At 35.8% G+C, this 8,896-nt stretch overlaps 1 non-coding gene across 1 annotated transcript; it reads right to left on the bottom strand.

Moving 5' to 3' along the window:
• Positions 1-7,973: 7,973 nt before the first annotated feature.
• LOC127117058 (small nucleolar RNA R71) lies at positions 7,974-8,080 on the bottom strand. The gene has a single exon (XR_007801820.1). It is a non-coding gene; the product is annotated as a small nucleolar RNA R71 (small nucleolar RNA).
• Positions 8,081-8,896: the final 816 nt, after the last annotated feature.

The raw sequence follows: 8,896 nt of genomic DNA, 5'->3' as shown, positions 1-8,896 counted from the left end.
ATCAGTACCCATGCGAACGCACGAGTATCCCACTAATTTATCATTAAAATGAGATAAAACACATATATGAACTTTTAAACCGTATATTAACAAACTACATGTAAAAAAACCAATTAAACACAAAACAACAATCAAAGATCTCGATAAGAAAGAACAAAGCACCTTCCCATAAGATATTCTTACTAAGCAAAGACGGAGTCGTGCTAAGAGAGCAATGGAGACACAAGATTTCTTTAGAGTCAAGTTAATTCAAAGTTAAGCAAGACACTCACTAAGAAAAGTGCTAACATCACTAAGCAATGAATGTCGGTTTAATGTTTCTTGGCTCTTAAGCTAGAAAGGGAAGCTCACCAAGCGAGTTATGGCGGCAAAGCCTCCTTTAATATTAGTTGGCATGACTTTGGGGATAAGAAACATAAGTTTTCTATGCGAGCTATAAAGCTCGCTAAGTAAGGATGCCTCAACAGAACTCTATAAATAGGAGTTTAAGTCACACAGTTAGAGGACTTTTGATGGTTTCTCGGTAGATACATTGGTAGAATCATTTTACTACAATTCATATAAAAAAAACACAGTATGAGAGGAACCGATAGAAAGATTAAAAGCATAGGCGTTTTTCGAGGAATCAATACAGATGATATTTAAATTGTATCTTCTAGATCATAATTATAAAGCTATGATTAGCAGTGTAACTCATTCTCTTTTGTTGGGGTTAGATGTAGTCATTCAAATGCTCATGTATTGATTGTGATCATGGCATTCTATGAAATTCTTAGGTTTTTATATTGATGAATTTTTCATGCTTAATGCTTGTTTTGGATTAGGTACCTAAAATATGTTCTCATTGTTTTGGTTTAATATCGGGAGATACTTGTCATTTCTATATCCAAGATTTTCATCTGCTAGATGATAAACTCTAGAGATAATTTAGGTTTAGCATCCACGAAAACTATTGAAACGTAATAATATTGTATTGATTAATAGGCTGAGAAATCGTTTATTAGGTAATACGATTGATTTAACGGTGTTGACTTAGACATAAGTTGCGATGTAAAGAGATAGGTGATAATATTAATATTTGATTAGAATTGTATATTATTGATCACAATCATACATGAGGATAGATCAATGAAATCCAACCCCAACAAATTTTCTTAACTTATAACATCAAAGTTCAATTTAAATTTTTTATCCCAATTTCATAAACAAACAAACTTTTACAAATCATTCTTAAAATCATAAAAACTAATGAATGATTTTAAAAATAAATCTGATCCATGTGGAGACGATACAATATGCTTGCTTTTGTATTGACAACACATATGCAAGCATTAACAAGGATCTTGAGATACATGAAAAATGCCCCAACTTTAGGACTATTTTTCGAACACGAATCAAGTCTTATCTTGACAGGCTTCACGGATTCATATTGGGGTGCATATCCAACAACTAGAAGATCAACAATAAGCTTCACTTTCTCCCCTTGGCATAAGTCTCATTTGTTGGAAATCCAAGAAACAACCGGGGTTTTCATGATCTTTCTCAAAAGTTGAGTACATATCATTGAAAAACACATCAACATATGAAACTCAATGGCTCATTTATGTCCTAATCACTATTTTCTATGATAACAGAACTGTTATTCATATAGCTTCAAACTCAATTTTCTAGGAAAGAATAAAACACATTGATATGAATTCTCACCTAATCCAAAACAAAACGAAAACAAAAATAATTCATTTAATGCTAATTGATTCCCAAAATCAGGTTGCATATTTGTTTACTAAACATTTCCATCTTGCCCCATTTTCTTCACTGGTTCAAAACGTTAGAATCTTGGATACGCATTCCAATTTGAAAGGGGGATTTCATTTTTTTGTTTTGATAAATATGTATTAAGTTAGTTTGATTATTTATTTAGTTTGATTATAATTCAGTCAGCCCAACTTGTATTGTCCAAGAATTCAATTCATAATTCTTCATACAACAATTATTTTTTCTTTTCTATTATGTATGAATATGGTTTTGATGCCAAATGTCAACATAAGAATTTCAAAATATGAAAATGGGACCATTTTATCAAATTTAAATTGTAGGAACCAATTTTTAATTTTTGTTAATTTGTATAAGGACCAATTAATAAATTTTGAAATATATCCAGACTAGATTGCAAAAATTTAAAAAGAAAACTGGAAAAGCTAATTTTAGGTTTATGTTGTATAACACAGTAAAAATAAATAAATCAAATTCTTAGTTTTAAGATGATATTTAAAATTATCTAAATTTATCTTTGACAACACCATTAATAAAACCAATTTATTTATTAAAAAAATCACTTTCTATCCAAATAATTTAATTTAAATAGATAAATTCAAACTCTAAAAAAATTAGTTTACTTCATCAAAGTTCTCATTCAAATACACTCTATTTATATTGGAGGATGGTTATGTTTTCATTTAAACAAGTGTGTAATATTTTTGTTATTATGTTGATGCAAGTAATTCTAATTGAATTTTATTAATATTAACCATAGAATAATGGGGAAAAATAAGTTGAACTATTGAAAAGGGCATCTGACCCATTTAGATTCCAATTGAGATCATGCTATATTTATTTAATATTGGAACAAGACACTACAAGGTTGATGAATAATGGTGGAGAAAATTTTGGACGTGGAGAGAAGTTATGATTGCATTTATTTAGAATGAGAATACATCATATATATTTATACATGAGTTACGATATGATTGAGAAACAAAATGACCAAGTGAAATAATAGAAAAGTATAAAAATTGGGCTTGTAACCGGTTACACCTAACATGAAAATTAAATCTTCTTTAGTGGTAACCGTTTAACACAATAGGTTAATCTATTACAACATAACACCACTTTTCTGCTACTAGGATGAGCTTCTGATCTTGCTGTAACTGGTTACCATCCCATGTTAACCGGTTATATCACTTGAATTACTTGAATAACTTTCAACACACCACCTTAGTTCAAGTGCTGCAAGTCTTCTATGATCATGCTCATCTTCAACATCTTGAACACATCCTTTGTGACTCCCTTAGTCAACAAATCAACAACTTGGTCATGACTTCTACAATAGCTCAATTCATTAACAAGTTCCCTCAAGTAGTGAAACCTCGTCTCAATATGCTTTCTCCTCCCATGTACAATTGGGTTCTTAGAAAGATTAATCGTGGAAACGTTATCAACTTGGAGTGTGACAACCTCACCCTCACTACTACACAGCTCCTCCAATAGATTCATAAGTCACACGACTTGCATGCACATAACGAAGCGGCAATATACTCGGCCTCACAATATAACACTGTAACTACCAGTTCCTTCTTCGAACACCATGAGATTAGTGTCGCACTGAGCATAAATATGTATCCAGTTGTAGACTTTCGATCATCTTTATCTCCGCGCCAGTTGGAATTTGTAAAACTGAGAAATTTTCATTTTCTGCCCATATCTACTATGGGAGAGATGATTCTGCAGCCAATAAAACCTTTGACATATTGTACGATCCTCTTGGCAACTTCCAAGTGAGACACCTTTGGTCTCCCCATGAACCTACTCAAAATAGTGACATTAAACACCAAGTTCGATCGTGTATTGCAAAAGTAATGCAAGGATCCAATGAACCTCCTATATTGAGTTGGATCAACATCTTGCTCATCCTCATTCTTAGACAACTGCAGCCTTGGTTCTGCTGGAGAAATGATAGCATTGCAATGCTCCATTTCAAACTTCTTCAATATCTCGAGAGCATATCGTCTTTGGTGCATGAGCAGTTCCATTTTGGATTGTGCAACTCAATACCAAGAAAGTATGTAGTGAGACCAAGGCCAGTCATCTCAAACTCTTTCATAAGTTCACTCTTGGACTTTGAAATACAATTTATGTTGCTTCCCTGAAGGAGAATTGCCATCCAAGGCGCAACAGAATTTAAAATTTTCTCCATTTAGTGATCCTTACGAATGGGCATGATCAGTGATAGAATCGTTACCTCTTGTGGCGATTCAAACCTTTGGTGCAGATCTCTTGTAACGATCAAAACCTTGGATACAAATCCACGGGGCGATCACGAACGTTGAACGATGACAACGTCTCTACTCAGTCCACACGAACGGATTCCTTCAATCGCAGTGCTAGCTGTTATGAATGAAGGCTTTGAGTGAGAGAAAGAGAGATACGAAATTCCAACTCTTCAGTTGTGTTGTATTCCCATACAATGCTTCTGCACAAGAGTTCTATTTATAGAACCACTTGTGTGGGCTTCAAGCCAAAAAGCCCACTTAAGTGTATTTTGGCGCATATCTCATAATATGCCAAAATCACTTAAGTATTTGGTACCTTACCATACTTCGTATTCTACTTAAGTACACTGTACCTTACGATGTTCCTTAGTTACTCTATCTCTCATCAATCCGTCCTTTGTGTGTGACCCTATAGGTTCTCGGCGTTGGCAATTATATTAAATCACGTATTTAACATAATAAACAGTGAGCGGTATCTAGCAACACATCACTGCTACCCAAGACACGAAAATGTCATGTGATCTGACAAAACCTCCCGTGATAATAATCATGTGTATAATTACCCCTTTGCCCTTATGTCTATATTGAACACAAGGTATAGACCGTGTCATCCTTGTCCAGTTCAATATTGGGCCCATAGATATTTATCCTGTTACGCAGGATGGGCAAATTCCATCTAGGTCACTCATGTCCCTCAGCATGCTTTGTGGATTACCCATCAACTGTCTTTATGGTCATCCAGTTACGGACAACGTTGGATCAGCAACAAAGCACTCGACTCTACATCTAGGGTCCATAGTGGTTTCAGGTCGAAGAGTGGTATACACTATTATCACCATGAGAATACCTTATGACACTTTGCATAACTTTCTATATAGTATTCTCATAGCGGGTTAATCCGGTATAAATATTACTCTTAATATTCATACCTATGTTTAAGACTTGATAACTCTTTATCCATGATCCATGAGATGTGATCATCAGTCTACAAACATAATAGTCTCAATGCTTTAATGTTATCCCACTTCACAATAAAGCTCGACTACGGATACTTTAAGAATAATGTCCTTATGTTTAATGTGGTCTCATGATCAAGTCACACTTGATGCATTAAACAGACTAACTATTCTAGGGACTTTATTAAACAACCGTAAAATAGAAAAAGCCTTTTATTATAAATAATTCGATACAAGTACCAAAAGTATTGGCCTCTAGGGCTTACACCAACAATCTCCCACTAGCACTAGAGCCAATCAGGCATTCCCCTAATGCCCATTGATCTAGTATGGCCACCATGCTTCTTCTGCGCAAGAGGCTTTGTTAGTGGGTCAGCAATATTGTCAAGTGTAGGTACTCTACATATTTTTACATATCCTCTATCTATTATCTCTCGAATGAGGTGATAATGCCTAAGTATCTGTTTGGATCGTTGGTGAGATCTAGGCTCCTTAGCGTGTGCGATAGCACCATTGTTATCATAATAGAGACCAATGGGATCCACAATGCCAGGAACTATGCCAAGTTCACTAAGGAACTTTTGATCCAAACAATTTCCTTTGCTGCACTTGAGGCATGATAACATGAAATAATATCACATTTTTGGACTCGATTTAATTAAATTGTATTATTATTTGTTTCGATTTATTTCATTTTATTCGATATTACTCGGTATTTTTCCTTTTATTTGTCTCAGGTAATTTATTTGAAGCATAAGTGAAAAAGGAAGAAAAGGGGGTGCAAAAAGACAATGAAAAGAAAAATCCACAAAAGCCCAACCCACAATCACAAGCCAGGAGCGTTGGACCTGTGACGAGCGCCACGCAAGGTGTGACGAGCGTCACGCCCTGCTGCCTTGTGTTACGAGCGTAACACATGGTGTGACGGACGTCACACCATTCTCCTATATTTTTGGCTTCAGAAGCGCAACAGAGGCACGTTGAAGCCTATTGTTACGCTTGACTCTTGGAACGTGAAAGCTGTGGAAACCGTTACAAGTAGACTAGTATAATTAGTCACTTCCTTCCAACCCTAAAGCTCTCTCTTCTTCGTCCCTTTTTCTCTTCCGGCCGTGCAAGCATACTTTACAGCATTACCTTTTTACAGTTTTTACTTTATTTGCAATTTTTATTTCCTTTTCCAGCAAATCTTTTAGCACTTAATTAATTTTTCACACAATAGTTTCTACACCGGAAACTATTGTGTATCTTTTACTGGATCTAACCTTACGTTAGACTCTAGATTTTTATTCCTTCACTTTTATTTTCCTGTCCGATTGAAGAATTCAAGAACAAATCCAACCGGTCTGTGGTGGAGTGTTCAAGATTGCCATTAATTATTCAGGTTCTTTAATTATTGTTTGAATTTATATATGCCCTGCATTATTGTTTATTTATATTGTTTGTCTGAGATGGATTTATTTAAGCATGACGATTGTTTAGATCTGTTTAGCATGTCCGACTAATTTATTTAGGTATCGGTATGTAAAGTAAGCGGAATGAAGGAATCAAAACTAAGTTGGCTTAATTACGTTTAAAAATAAAATCACTATTTTTATGGTCTCAATTTACAGGTTTAATACCAAGGTTTTTGTACGAAAGTAAAAGAATAAAGAAGTTAAAATCAATAGAACGAAAGTTTGAGTTTTTAACTGGACAGTGTAAATTGGACATTAATTCTAGATCAGGGCGAAAGCAATTTTTAGAGTTAATTAAATTCTAAACTTTTTCAAAAAGTATTTTTAAAAGTTAAATGTGAGAACGAGAGTTAAGCATTTGAATTTAATTATATAATCTAAGTCAACAGAGCGAGAGTTTGAGACGAGGGTGTTTAAACGATTAGTATTTTCTTAAAAAGAGTTTCTATAGATTCTATTGTTTTCAAAAAGTGATTTTGGACTTAACTAATAAGTGACAGCTACGTTAATTTAAAGTCATGGTCTATTCAACAGAGCGAGAGTTTGAGAGAAGACTTTTAATCAATGGTGTCCACTGAAAAGATTTATTTTAAAACTAAGAAGCCAACGAAGACTTGGTTCCCTAATTACGACGAACTACATACTGATATCCGCTTAATTGATATTTAACCTAGATCTCATTTTAGTTTTAACTTTTCCCCAAACAATCAAAGTATCATCCGCCTTAGCTTTACGAAGTAACCTTAGAACCAGGTATATCGATTCATAAGTCCATGTGGGATCGATATCTTTTAAAACTACGCGATAGAACTGTGCACTTGCAGTTTGTACCCCAATTCGACTCATAAAGTCTCGATCAAGTTTTTGGCGCCGTTGCCGGGGACTTTTATTTAGTCGATATCGTAATTCTTCTGTTACGCTGTAGAGACTAAGGCAATTTTTATTTCTTTTTTTTTCCATTGATTTGTATGCCACACACTCGCTCACAAGGCGAGCCGTTTTACTTACGAATCAACGACATCGAACTATATCTCCGAGTCTTACGACGAATTCGGGAATATCGTGCTGCAAACAATCTCCCTCCTATCGAAATTCCTGATCTCAAAAATCTTTTTCCTTCACCAATACCCGAGATGGCAGAACCAGCTCGTGCTCTTCGAGATTACGCCGCTCCATCGCAAGATGAGCCGCATTCGAGTATTGCTCCACCCGCAATCGAAGCAAACAACTTCGAACTTAAACCTTCGCTGCTACAGGCAGGGCAACATAATCAATTCTCTGGAAATCCCACCGAGGATCCAAACCTTCATTTATCCGTATTTGTCCAATACGCTGATACTGTTAAAGCTAATGGTGTCACTTCAGAGGCAATTCGACTTCGTCTTTTTCCTTTCTCGTTAAGAGATAAAGCTAGAAGATGGCTCCAGTCTCTTCCTTCCAACTCAGTCACAACATGGAATGAGTTGAAGAAAGTCTTCCTTGCCCGATATTTTCCTCCAAGCAAAACAGCTATGTTGAGAGCCCAGATAAATGGATTTAAACAGAAAGATAACGAGTCTCTTTTTGAAGCATGGGAAAGATATAAAGACATGATGAGACTTTGTCCACACCATGGTTTAGAGGACTGGTTAGTGATTCATACCTTCTATAATGGTCTCTTGTACAACACAAGGTTAACAATAGACGCTGCAGCAGGTGGTGCACTTATGGATAAACCTTATGCCGATGCTTATCAACTTATCGAAAGCATGGCCCAAAACCATTATCAGTGGGGAAGCGACCGAGCAATGGTAGAGAAACCTCAAACGAAAAGTGGCATGTACGAGATAAGTAGCCTTGATCATGTTAATGCAAAAGTGGAAGCCCTTGCCCAGAAAATTGAAAGTTTGAATGTATCACCTCCAACCACCGTGGTTGCCGCAACTCAGAATTGCGAAGTCTGTGGAATCCAAGGTCACACTCCTGCAGATTGTCAACTCCTAACAGGAATCCGAGCAGAGCAAGTGAATTATGCTCAAGGAAATCCCTACTCGCACACCTATAACTCAAACTGGAAGAATCATCCTAATTTTTCATATAAGAGTAACAATGCTTTATACGCACCAGGACAAGCTCCAAATCAAGCCCCAGCTATACCTCCTGGATATCAAAAGCCGACCCCATCTACACCTAACAATAATGTTCCTAGGAAATCCAACTTGGAAATAATGATGGAGAACTTCATAGCTTCTCAACAGCAAGCCAATAAAGATTTCTTAAACCAGAATATACACACTAGCGAACAAATCAAACAACTAGCAAGTAAAGTAGATGCCTTGGCTACCCATAACAAAATGCTGGAAACACAAATATCACAAGTAGCTCAACAACAAGCGCCTACTGCTGCCCCAACTGGTACATTTCCTGGACAACCCCAACCTAACCCGAAAAGCCA

This window comes from Lathyrus oleraceus, chromosome 1 (genome assembly GCF_024323335.1).
Source record: "Lathyrus oleraceus cultivar Zhongwan6 chromosome 1, CAAS_Psat_ZW6_1.0, whole genome shotgun sequence".
NCBI lineage: Eukaryota > Viridiplantae > Streptophyta > Magnoliopsida > Fabales > Fabaceae > Lathyrus > Lathyrus oleraceus.
Note: the sequence above shows the minus strand (reverse complement) of the source record. Positions and strands in the feature narration are given on the sequence as shown.